This window comes from Artemia franciscana, unplaced genomic scaffold, assembly GCF_032884065.1.
Source record: "Artemia franciscana unplaced genomic scaffold, ASM3288406v1 PGA_scaffold_308, whole genome shotgun sequence".
NCBI classification, from domain to species: domain Eukaryota; kingdom Metazoa; phylum Arthropoda; class Branchiopoda; order Anostraca; family Artemiidae; genus Artemia; species Artemia franciscana.
Genome location: NW_027062664.1, coordinates 50,667 through 64,110, shown reverse-complemented (window position 1 = coordinate 64,110; position 13,444 = coordinate 50,667). Strand labels below are relative to the sequence as shown.

Below are 13,444 nucleotides of genomic sequence, written 5' to 3'. Positions count from 1 at the left end.
GAAAGTGTCTCCATCAAAGCGTAGTGCTATGGGCACATTTTGGCTAGCTGAGTCCTTTTTTGATACTTAATGATCAATAAGACAGATTTTTAGTCAGTCTAGAAACAACAAAGACTTCTTCATTTCCCAGAAGTTTCCCTAATTTTCACTGTAATTACTTTCAAAATTTATGTTTTCAAAAGTAGTATAAACATGTTTAAGAACATTTTTGTACCCAAAGATTCTTTAAAGCTAAATCAAATCAATCTAAATTTTAACTACTAATATGGGGCCCTTGTTAAAATTGTCTAGAGGACTTTGACCATTTTTTTTTACCCTAGATACAATATGAAAATTCTGAGTGTGCTAAGGATTTTATTGGCATTTTAATATCGTTAGCCTCCGTTGCAGTATACCAATAAATAACATTACCAGGAACAAACGTATTAATATTACATATTTTCAAAATTATTAGTAAAAATTTTCTGTATAAATCTAAGAGTACGGTTGATAAATAAATCATTTAGAAACATGAGTTTAATGCATTTAATGCAAGTGTCCAAAAATTCCTGTAATTTTGAGAAGCTTTGGCTGTGAGCCGTCTTGGTCTGAAATTGATTGACACACGTCAGTTGTAAAAGCTACTTGACAGTTGCAAGAGCTACTCCACATGCTGCTTTATTTGTTTTTATGTGCGACTTGAAAAGCCTTACTGTGCTATTGTAATATTTTGAATTTAATATTTTTAATAGAAATACTCTAAATAAAGAGACTGCCCAAATATATTTCATGTTCAAGTGTTTTAAAACTCTATCACTCAACTGAAAAAACAATACACGAATCTCCTTCAACTTTTATTGCGTTCTTAAATAGACTGATGATTACAGACAGTTCCATAGTTACTATACAATGCAATGATGGGGATGTTAAAGCTAAGAAAAGCCTTTTAACACCAGTAAGCAATGGTTTCAAGAGCATATTTGAAAATGACTTTATTGAGAAGAGAACAAACTTAGTTGTAGCTAACGATATCCATTTTGAAACAATGCAATTTATCATGCAATATTATGAATATGGAACTGTTAATGGTTACCAGAAAGTTAACAAGGAATGATTTGACAATATTGTTGAGAAATATCATTTGTTTGGTATCAAGGATGATATTGCAGAAAAACTAATTGCTGAATACAAACAAGGTAAAAATTTAAAACTTCTTGAAACTTATTGTTCGATTTCCAACAGTCCAGAGTCCAAGATTGGAGCGCTAAGAGAACTCGCGCGCGTTGCTGCAGAAAGAAAAGCAGTTCCAAATTTTGTCAATGCATTTAATGTTGACGATTTTTTAAAATTCTCGGATATATGTTTTTATATGCTATGTCAATTAAAGATGGATAATCGGGAAAGTTTTTGAATGTATTTTACAGTTGGGCGTCAGAAAATCCTGAAGAAAGATCCATTGCATCGTTAAAAACCCTATCACTGATTAACTTCCAACTGACTACTACCAACTGTGACAACTTGCAACTGTGACTGCGTGCTACTGCTACATCATCTAGTTCTGACTACTTTCAGGAAATGTTGAGCAAGGAGGTTGAACTTCGAAACTTTGACGCTGAAAAAAAAACTTTGATGTTCAAATGGGAATGTTATTAAAAATGGCAAACATATTAAAAATTACTTTCCGTAAAAGAAGTTCTTCAAAGAAAAGTAAAGAGCCTTATGAAACTTAATTATACATATTAAAGTTATTAGATTTTTAAACTTAATTAAGCTTCATACCTTAACCTTATTTAAGTGAAACCTTATTTAGGTTTTTAACTTATAACAAAAACCTTATGAAATTCATGCCTGCAGAAATAAATTCAAAACAACGATAAATTACTTCTAAAGAATAAACAAAACCTAAAAATAATAGAAATAAAAGTAACAATCACAGCAAACATGCTGTTAACAGGTACTAATATAAATGAATAAATAATTTTTAAAACGAGTAAAATATTTAATGTAATATTGAGTTAAAACTTAAAAAGAACAATAATCGCTACTAACAGGAGTTTGGCTGCTGCCTCCCCCTAATCTTAAAACTCAAAAGCCAATTGCGTCATTTGTGCTTTACTGAGAAGAACTATAGGCCTACTACAACTAACGACTCACTATAGCACCGAGTTGCTTGAGGCCAAAACAGCTAAACACGTTCCTCCTCCGTTCCATTATCCCAAGAATGTTTCATTTCATTTAAATCTTTTCTTACGACATCTTCCCACTTCCATTCGGGAACAATCCACTTATTCGGGTGAAAAATTTTCACTGCAAATAAAAATTTAATGAAGACAAATTATATTAAAACGTTTTCTTTTATATTTACAACATTGAAAAATTAAAATTACAGTGAAATAAAATGTTAAGTAACATTATATATTAAGTATTCAGTTTCTTTTTATTGTTGATTCCAAGGACTGGTCAAGACAAATATAATTTTCCATACCACACAAATGACACAATAAGATTTACCCTTCTACGGCTGGGGGAGGAGAGAAGAGGCAGTAGCCAAACTCCTGTCTGTGGTAATTTTTGTTGGTTTCAAGTTTGACTTCAGCTTTTAATTCAATTTTGAGTTCTTCCCGTGGAAACCCCCCCCCCTTACTGAAAATTACCCATTGAAAATGTCCATAGTTTTCTCAATGAAAAAATTGCATAGCTAATGCAGAGGCATATTGGATTTGGTAAGATTGGAGGGCAACTGGCCCACCTCACAACTTTTTTTGCTAAAAGTCATCTGATCAAATTCTAAGATAGCCATTTAGTTTAACATAGTTGAAAAGACCAATAACTATGTCTTTGAGACTAACGTAACCCCCTACAGCCCCTTGGGAAAAGTTTGTAAGTCATGAAATTCGCCCACTGCTTACGTAAAATATTTTTTTTTATTGCAGTGCATACAGACATTTTTCGGGGAGAATTTCTTCAAGGAGGATCTTCAACGGGAATAATCTCCCGTGGAGAGGAAAATTCCCGAAGGGGGAGGAACTTCCAAGGGAAATTTTGTACTGGAGGAATTTGCCAAGATTCCTATACGCAATACTTTTTGTTTGTCTTATTTTCTCTTTGATGACTCAATTTCACCAGTGAGATATTAAGGGAAATTGTCCAGGGGCCCCTGCATCCATGGTTTTAGAGGTATTCACCTTTTTTTGTAATAATCGTTGTAGTACCTAATGTCAACAACCTACTAGTCCCATTTGAACCTTCAACACCTAAAACAAAAATCCTTACAATGGGGTTATTTGGATAAGGGGTGACAAAGCTACTAATTGTATTGTCAGTCAATACAAATAAATTAAAACTCAATGGGTTGAAAATAAAAGATTAAAGTAACAAAATCAAGTCAAAAAAATAATCAAATTGTTAAGTAAAATAAAACCAAAAGGCTATACGCAGAGGGGGAGCCTTCAATCAATAGTAAATTAAGCAAGCATAATAAGTCAAAAGCAGGAACAGCACTAAGTTTCAAAGTAGGATAAAGGGGTGGCTGATAAATACTCAAAGCAATTTGATAGTTGAAATATGTAGGAATCTGGGAAAATTTGCAGCAAGTACATTAACAGGACATTTAATTACATTAACAGTGAAAATCTTGTTTTGACATTAACAGTCAAAGCAAGCCAACGCCCAAAAATTTACCACTAAACGAGTGTACGGGCGTCATAGACCACAAGGGGAGAGTCCCTTGTGATTTAATCAGCAAATCGTGGCACAGAGTTATCCCTACTTGGGAAATAGAAATTTTGAAAATAGTTAGTTTATTTGAATTTCAATTTGTCTTTCTTCTTCATTCCTACTGACTTTATGTTTTTACTATTGTTGTTGTTGTCGTTCATTTATTCTCGTTGTCTAGCCCAGTTGCTTCTCCTTTGGCTTGTTTCGGAAAGTAGAGGTTACATAAATTCAGCTGTCGAAGAATCAGATTTTCGATCAGATTTCAAATCCTTTTTATAGCAGTTAAGATTAAACTAGTACTAAATAAAAAATAAAATTTTTTTAATCTCTTATAAAGAAAAAAAATATCAGATTAACTTCTTTATCATTAACCAATTACAAAATCGCTATAATAAACATGGGGAAAGAATATGCAAATAATTTGAGTATCCTGAATTGAAAAATGTATGCAAAATGAATGAGTTCCTGAAGGCTATGAAATTATTTTAAAATTATGAAATTATTTTAAAATTGAAGTTGAAGTCCCAAACTGATTTAAACTAAATAAGGATTAAAAAAGCGATAAGCCACTAGGTGCCAAGAAAATTGATCAATTGGAAACTAACTTGCCAATTGTACTAATTGTAGGTACTAATTTCCAAGGTACTAATTGTAGCCTCCCGAAAATAGAAATACATCCCCAATTTAGTTTTTTTCCTTCATAATCAGTTTATAAAATACGATAAAGGGTAATAAGCTTTTCTAGCCCTTTTATTACCCCCTGAGAAAGTCGGCAAGTTAGTACATTTGGTTACTGTCCAGCTAGAAGTATTAAAAAAATATCGTGTTTGAAAAAAATTCAAATATTGCTTAACTCTTCGTGAGATTTTAAAAAGCAATTGTTATTTCTGGTCAAGCAGAAAATACGTTGGCATGGTGTGCACATCAATATTGACATTTTACATTCTGGTAGTATGCACAAAGTAGAATTTTGATTTTTCTCTTCTCAAGGCACAACCCTCAGTTTTACTCAAGATTTGCTCCTCGCTATTATCTTGATTTCGTGGTTTTGAGCTGAGAAGGAACCCGAGAACAATGATACCAAAAATCGATAAGCTCTTTTCTTGCATCTCAAACTTTTGAGCCACGACTCCAACACTTTGAACGCATTTGTATGTGTTGCGTCTATAATATAATGGAAGAGGCACACGCTCCACTGTTTCGTAACCGTCTCAAAGCGATTACAGCTAACCAAGCGGTTCATGAAGAATACTATTCATGTATAATCCGAGACTACTCATGGACATTTTACTTGCACTAAATACCCCTGGTGCTTGGATTATGATGAAAGAGGCGCACACTCCACTTTTTCGTAACCGTCTCAAAGCGAACCAAGTAACCGATTACAGGTAACCGTCTCATCTTTTGCAACCTGGATCTAGACTTCGTCTAGCAGTCTTCTAGAAGACTTCTAGAAGTCTAGAAGTCTGGATCTAGAAGCTAGAAGAGCCTCTTCATTATTATACCATTAATCAATACTACGTTTCTTTCAGAGGCTATATACACCTTAGATTTTCATTCATTTTTGGTGTGAATGTTAAAATAAATTTAACAAAGCAAGATAAACGATAATATTTAGAAGATACTTAAGATATTGGAAGATAAACTGAAAAAATAAGTAATGGTATGTGAAATGAATTTGAAATACTTTAAAGACTGTTTTAAAAACTGTTTATCTGATTTGGATAAACTTATAATTCAAAATTCACGAAGAAAAACTGACAAAACTTATTTAAAAAACCAATCATAATGACATTTAACTAAAACGAAAATCCAAAAAAAAGCTCTGAAGCCAATTACTTTTAACTTTTTCGATTCCCCGATTGGAGCCGAGAGTCCTTGGACAACGACAGGGAGGTTTTTGAATTTGAATTTTTTAAATCCTGGTTTTCTATTTGAAGTCTAAAGTTGAAAGATTACACCTTGTTTTTTATTACTTATTCTTAACACTTCTCTTTTTCCCTCTTTTCTTATCTCCACTTTTTTTCATTTCCAAATTGAAATTTATTTGACCTAGTAAAGACAACACTAAATGTCAAATATAAATTCTAAAAAAAATCATAGATTGCATTTTAAGCACAAAGAACACGCTAAAACTCGCTAAACTTGGCTTGAAGCCATTTCCTTTGCATTACATATTTTGTAAGGGAGTATCTATAGACGGGGGTACCTGGTCTTAGGAAGATAGGGACGTTGGATGCTGTAAGTACAACAGGCAAGGAGTAATCTAGATAAACAGTTGAAGAAAACTTTGCAAGAGTAACTGGAAAGTCATAGAACAAAGTTGAGACACTAGAAGCTAAGGAATTCTCATCAAGCATGGATAAGAAAAATCGATAAAAACGTTAATAAGAACGGTAAGAAGAATTTCGATAGCTAAACTTCTTTAACCTCAAGTATACTCTAAATATATTCAAAAGGAATTCTCCAAATCTAGTTTTAATGCTTAATTGAATCAGTATATACCATTTGCGGAGCAGCACCTGCTGCCTAGTAAAGAGTGATCGACCAGCCATTGCAACCGAAATTTTAATACTTAAATCTTTTTAAGCTATTCTGGAATAAGGCATATTATATAGGTTTATCTTAACAGTAAGTTTATCACAACAAATTTTCAAAACAAACTGAAAATGAGGCTGAACCATCAAAGATGTCGGGAAACCGAAATTGTGGTATATCATTGGAAGTCTCGGGCTAGAAAACCCAACATAGAATCTGTAGTAAGATCCTCAAGATGTGTAATGGCTCATTTAAAATCTATTTTTGTTATAAGAAGTACGTTTTATAAAAAAAATTTATATAATAAATTACAATTTTTCTTAAACACTACTTTCATTGCTATTTGTAAACTAGTCTTGATAGCACCCAACTAAAAGGCAATATTTAACAAAACACTGTAATTTTTGGAATAATTCCAATTTATTATGTGTGGGACATTCTATGCAAAGTCATGATATCAGGTTACAATACCTATAGAGTTGTGTGAAGAGTTTTATACAATAGATTAGTTTATAAAAAACTATAAAGATGACATAGGTTGGAAAATTATAGGTCACATGGAATCACAGTTCATATTTATAGAGAGGTAAAGTTAAAAAACATTCTGGTGCGGGGAATCACACAACAAGCAGTACAAAAAGTGGTCCTATTTTAACATTTAATTTTTTTATGAATGAGTTTTAAGATGGATCAACCTCACTCTTTGCCGGCAATGACTGAAGAAGACGCTCCAAAATGGGAGAAAAACAGTCAAAAGCTTAATGAAAGGGGTCCCTTCGAGCCTCAAGCTCTAACAGTGTGATCTAGGAAAAGAACAATTAAGGATGTGCTGACATTAGCCAAGGTTGGTGCTGCTATGAATTTTTATTAGTAGTTGCAACACTTTAAGTTGGTATATTGAAATATACAATTTTGAAAATCCTCTATCCGGCCATTTTTACCAACAAGTAAGCCTATAGTTGCCTAAGATAAAGTTTTTACAACACATGTAACTATTTAAATAGCTATTTTATTCAGATATCTCAAATATATAATTAAAACATAGACAAAATAAAATGAGGAAAGTCAAATCGCTTTTCAAGTGACTGTACTTGAACTATATCAAGTTTCAATTACTATACATTGAATTTTAATATCAAATAACATTTCAACACCGCCTTCAAATGATTGCTTAGAAACCCTTTTGAGACAAATATTTTGAGAAAAACTATTGAACAGATTTTATTTAAGGGGAATATTAGACACTTTTCATTTGAATCAAAATTTGCGTTCTCAATATTTGCAATTTTTAGCAAATTGTAAACATATTTAACATTTTCACCTATCATACTTAAGCTCCTTATAGCCAGGTTCTTTGATTTTTGTTTAGCAATCAAAATCCATAAACCATTACTATTCGCATAACTATTTGACTGGTTAGTAAATTATACGATCGTAGAAAAGTTAGAAATTTTTCTTTTTTTGAAGTGATGCCAGAATTTTTCTTTAGTTTTCCAATAAAACACAGGCTTTCATCATAAATATTTTCTGAATGATGAGAATGAAATCAAGGTGGACGAATACTGATAAATTCATCAGTGGTGTTTATGTCATCTAGGGTCAATGTTTGGTATTTATTCGAATCCATTTTGGACCTAAACTAATAGAGATGTATTCCTGATACTTGAGTTTTATGCACCAAGAATCGACATCATTAATTTTGGTTCTAATCTATTCTTTTCTTGTATATTCCTAATAGTTTGTGACTAAGATTTATCTATAAATTTTTCGATAAAGGGGGCCATTACTAGCTGATGGCTTTTCACAGAAGAACATTTTATAGAACTATATCTTACTTTTATATTAATTTAAGATTGATTGTTTTTTAATTCTTTGGAGAATTTGTCTTGAGATATCCAGTACATTCTTGATATCCTTACATTTCGTTGAAAAATGTATAAAGTGGTCGAATCAGAAAAATAGTCTTAGAAATATATAAATTACTCAAATAAAAGTAAAAGTAAGATTGGTAGAAAAAGAAATATAAGCCACATTGAGAAGTATTATTTTGAAATTGAGCACCAAAAAACATTTGTTTCACTTTTTAGGTAACACAAAAATGGGATCGAATTTTCTCTTCTATGTGTTCCCTTGCACTTCGATAAAAATGATAATGGGGTTCATTACTATGCTTGCACGTTTGACAATAAAATTTATTCGCAATAATCGACGAATTTAAATAGTGATCATATTTTTCAACCTTCAATAAAGAGCCCAAAGATTTCTCTAGGACTAACTTCATTGTTGTAAATTCCTGTCGAAGCTTCAACTTTTCAAACAATGTGAGAACTTCGGGCACTGGGAAGTTTTCTAAGTTAATCAGTGACAGGATTTTTAAGGACGCTATGGATCTTCCTTCAGGATTCTCTGACGTCCAACTGTAGAATATATTCAAAAAACTTTCCCAATTATCCATCTTTGACTGACGTAGCATATCACAACATATTTCCGAGAATTTTGTAAAATCATCAACAGTAAATGCATTGACAAAATTTGGAACTACTTTTCCTTCTACAGCAACGCACGCAAGTTCTCTTAGCGCTCCAATCTTAGACCTAGGACAGTCAGAAATTAAAAAATAAGCTTCAAGGAGTTTTAAATTTTTACCTTGTCTGTATTCACTAGGTAGTTTTTCCGCAATATCATCCTTAATACCAAACAAATCATATTTCTCAACAATATAGTCAAATCCTTCCTTGTCAACTTTCTTGTAACCACGAACAGTTCCATATTCATAATATTGCATGATAAATTGCATCGTTTTAAAATGAATATCGTTAGCTACAACTATGTTTGTTCTCTTCTCAGTAAAGTCATTTTCAAACATGCACTTGAAAACATTGCTTACTGTTGTTAAAAGGCTTTTCTTAACTTTAACATCTCCATCATTGCATCGTATAGTAACTATGGAACTGTCTGTATTCGTCAGTTTGTTTAAGAGCGCAATAAAGGGTGAAGTAGACTCGGCCATTGTTTTCTCAGTTGCGTGGTATTAACTTGACAAAACTGACCCCTATAAAAAAGGAAATGACTTGAGTTATATTTTGAAAATGCCTTTTTTGGAGTAAATTCATCAAAATGCATTATTTTGGCATTTTCGTACAAGAGGCCAATTTTTACCCCCTCTCCACATATAATACGTTTTGCTCCCCTCTCCTAATTGACGCCAATGGTTAAATGTATCAAACAGATCATCATTTAGAACTGGTGGCCTTAGGGGACTTGTTACTGCATTGAGTTGTTAGCAGTAGTATTTGTAGTATCTACAAGATAGTAGTTATTTAGTTACTATGGCCAAAACGAAGAAAGGTTTCGCTTGTCGCACATAAAAACAAATAAAACAACGTGTGGAGTAGCTATAACATCAACCGGGTCAATCAATATTAATCCAAAACGGCTCACAGCCAAACCTTTTCAGAATTCCAGGATGTTCTGTACACTTAATTTAAACTTTATTGTCAGATTATTTTCAAATTTTCATATTTTTTTCGCGTAACTTTTGAATTATAAAACGGTAAAGTTTAAAAAAAAAAGTGGATATCGGTAAATGTTACAATATCAAGTTCCTAATCAAACAGTTCGTGGTAACGAATATATCTATTAGCAAATGAACTAACATCATTTTTATACAATGCTAATAAGGGGGGGGGTTATTGCCAGAATTGCCTCTCACTCAATTGGACTTCACTCAATTGGACTATCTGTCTTGGCTTTTTCTACAATTAGCCATGACTTGATGCCCACAACTATTCCATTTTAATTCAAACGAGCTAACTGGCTCAATAGTAAACGAAACTCTAACAAAACGGAATTTTGATAGCTGCAAGTTACAAACTTTGTCCAGTGTTTACATAAAGCAATAGTTGTTGGGAAGTGTAAAGACATTTTCAGGGGGATTTTTTTGGTTGGGGGGGGGGGGGTTGAGGGAAGGGAGTTACGTGGGAGGATTTTCCATGGAGAATTTTTCATGGGGGAAGAGAATTTCCATGAAGGGGGCGAAGGATTTTCTAGCATTATTTAAAACAAAAAACAAAAATTAAATGTTAAAAAGTTTTTTTTCAACTGAAAGTAAGTTATTATTAAAGTAAGAAAGTAAGTAAATTATTAAACATATAAGCGGTTCATCTCCTCCTAATTACCTTGCTCTTTACACTAAAGTATTTTTAGTAATTTCAACTATTTATTCTATGGCCTTTGTGATTCAGGGGTTATTCTTAAAGAACTGGGACAAAATTTAAGCTTTAGTGTAAAGAGCGAGATATTAACAAGGGGGGAAGCTCCCCCATATACATAATGAAAATAAACAAATACAGAAATTCGTTGCGTAAGTTAATTCGTAAGGTACGTATATTTTTTACTAATGAAAACGTTCGTAAAATATTGAAAGTTTTAGTTGCCTTTTTAAGTAGCCCAAAGATTGGGGGCAACTAGGCCTCTTCCCCCATCCCTTTTTTCTCAAAATCGTCCGACCAAAACTAATAGAAAACCATTTAGCCAAAAAAAAAATTTAATATACAAATTTAATTTTAACTATTCATGTGCAGAGAGCCAAAATCAAAACATGCATTAATTCAAAAACGCTCAGAAATTAAATAAAAAACAAGTTTTTTAACTGAAAGTAAGGAGTGACATTAAAACTTAAAACGAACATAGATTACTCCTTATATGAAAGGGGGTGTTCCCTCCTCAACGCCCCGTTCTTTACGCTAAAGTTTTTTACTGTTTTAAAAAGTAGAGCTGAGAGAAAGAGTCAAACTTTAGCGTTATGAGCGGGGCGTTGAGGAGGGAACACCCCCTTTCATATACGGATCAATTTCTGTTTTAAGTTTTAATGTCGCTTCTTATTTTCAGTTAAAAAAAACTTGTTTTTTTTATCTAATCATAAAAGAGACACAATTGTGTCAAATCAAAGCTTTTAAAATCAGCTTCATTGTTATATGCAACAAAAATAGACCTACCTTAAGAACTACAAAATTTTCACCCAAAAATCGTTTTCAAAATATTTTTTAACTAAGCTACCTTTTTAAATCTTTGAAAAAAAAAATGTGGTTGATTGGTGTGAGCTTAAGGTGAATCTCCTTTGTTTTAATCTAATGATATTTTTCTTTCTTAAACAATGCTCAATATCTTTCTCAGCTATTGGTGTTTTTTAGTGGTAAATTCCACTTTTATTTCTGAACATGGCCAAAAATATGAACTATGAATATTTTCCAAAATACCATTGGTAATTAAATAAAAATTAAACTGTCACACCCACTCTAATTTCTAAAAAATAGGCTACTATTTCAAGAAGATCGAAATAGATGAAAATCTGAATGGTACAAAGTTTGAAGCAGCTTAGTTATCTAAATTAAACGATTGAATCAGATTTTTTATGCCTTCTGATTTCTTAAAAACCTAAGTTTTAAAGTTTTTTATTTTAAACGTCCCCTGTTGACGTGACAAACTATATATTTGGTTTGTGTTATGGTTTATAAAGCCAGTAATGCTCAGGGGGAGTTTAAAAGCTTTATATTTATTTGTTTTTATATGTATAAAAAAGATTTTGCCTTTTTTAATACATATGAAAGTGTTCTGTGACTAGAGGCGCCATTTGGGGGGTCAGGGGTGGGCAAATTCCCACCTCAGATATTCCAGAGGGCCTAAGCTTCCACCACAAAGGGCCCTTTTCCGGCCATAATTATCCATTCTGTTCAAATGATTTGAACTAACTGCATGCCTATTAGCCACAGAGCTTAATTACCTGACGACCCTTGGGGTAATTGCACTATTTGCTATTAATCATTGTAAACTTTGAAAGTAGGTTAGATTCATAATAAAAGTCTCAAGTTCCATCAAATGCCCCATGCCCACCCCAAGATTTGGCCCAAATGGCGCCTCTGTCTGTGACACCCTTGTTTTATCACTGCATATGCCCATTTCTTGTTTCAACCTCATCTGTTGAATTGTTCAAACGTAAAAATCAATCAAATAACCGGTTATTTGTTCAAATGTCAATTAACATACGATCTTCCGATTTTATTGACAGAATGAGGTTAAATTTTATTACGGCTCGATTTTTCATTGCTTCGTTCACGGCTATGGAGAAAGTACTGTCTGCACTAGGGATTATACATCAATTTCTACCTTCACCCTCCCCTCGTCCCTCCCTTAGAACAGATTATCTATTTACCTGGAAGTCTCAATGAGAGCAGGGGTGTTTTGGGATTAAAATACAGCCATTTAGGTATCTCCCTCCCTCCGTAAGTACAAAACAATCAGAGAATGCCATTGTAGAAGTTTAAGCAACTTTTAATTTTATAACGGTCCATTGCTTATCATCCCCATTATTGGGGATGATACGAACGTATTTCTTGGGGGTTTTCTAAGGGTGATTGTCATGGGGATTATCATAACTGTATTGATATCTAAGCTATGCAAATAACACTGCTTAGATAAGTGGCTATTCTATTTTAGCTTCACCACCGCGTCCACCGTCTTTACTCATAAAACTGCGTAAGTAAGCGAAGCTTTCCACTCTATCGATCTTTTCATTACCCAACATCACCTCTTCACCATTACTTTTTTCAAGTCTAAAAAATTTAGTCTTCTTAACATTATTAATTCTAAAAAAAAACAGATTTTCTGAGGGAAGTAATGAGAGAAATTGGAACTTAAAACGAACAGAAATTATTACTTTACGGTCCATCTAACATATTTCAAGAAAACTATAAAAATGAGCCAAGTGATGATCTTTGCCGGTGTTTGTAGGATTATACACAAAACAATATAGGAGTGTGGTACATTAAAAATAGACAGTGTAAGGACATTTACACTATGAAACATAAAGCATTTTAGGGATATTTCATTATTATTTTGTAGACAAGTTTGAAGTGAAACCATCTTGATAGTATAAGGACTATAGACTAGCTTTAAGGGTTTGTACTATAATTCTGCATTGTATGGAGAGAATAACCGGATTTCTAGAGTTCATATTATGGTTTATTTGTTCTTTATTTGGAGTAATATTAAAGCGTGTCTACATATTCACTTCTGACTCCTACATCAATATTCTTTTTTACTTGGGATTTGTGTTTTCAGTAAAGGGCTAGTTTTCTATAGTATTATAAACAAAGAGAAATATGATCAGTAGATTTATTTGTACTTGTTTTATTGATATCTGCTAGATAAA

General features: G+C 32.6%; 1 protein-coding gene across 2 annotated transcripts in view; it reads right to left on the bottom strand.

The window, feature by feature from the left end:
* Positions 1-808: 808 nt before the first annotated feature.
* The window catches only part of LOC136041625 (uncharacterized), a 38,817-nt gene continuing 26,181 nt past the window's right edge, over positions 809-13,444 (bottom strand). For both annotated transcript variants that reach the window (XR_010621070.1, XR_010621069.1), the window contains exons 3-4: positions 9,122-9,286; positions 809-1,591 (exon numbers count right to left, since the gene is read on the bottom strand). The gene's annotated coding sequence lies outside the window, so the exon portion shown is untranslated. The remainder of the gene's footprint in view (positions 1,592-9,121; positions 9,287-13,444) is intronic.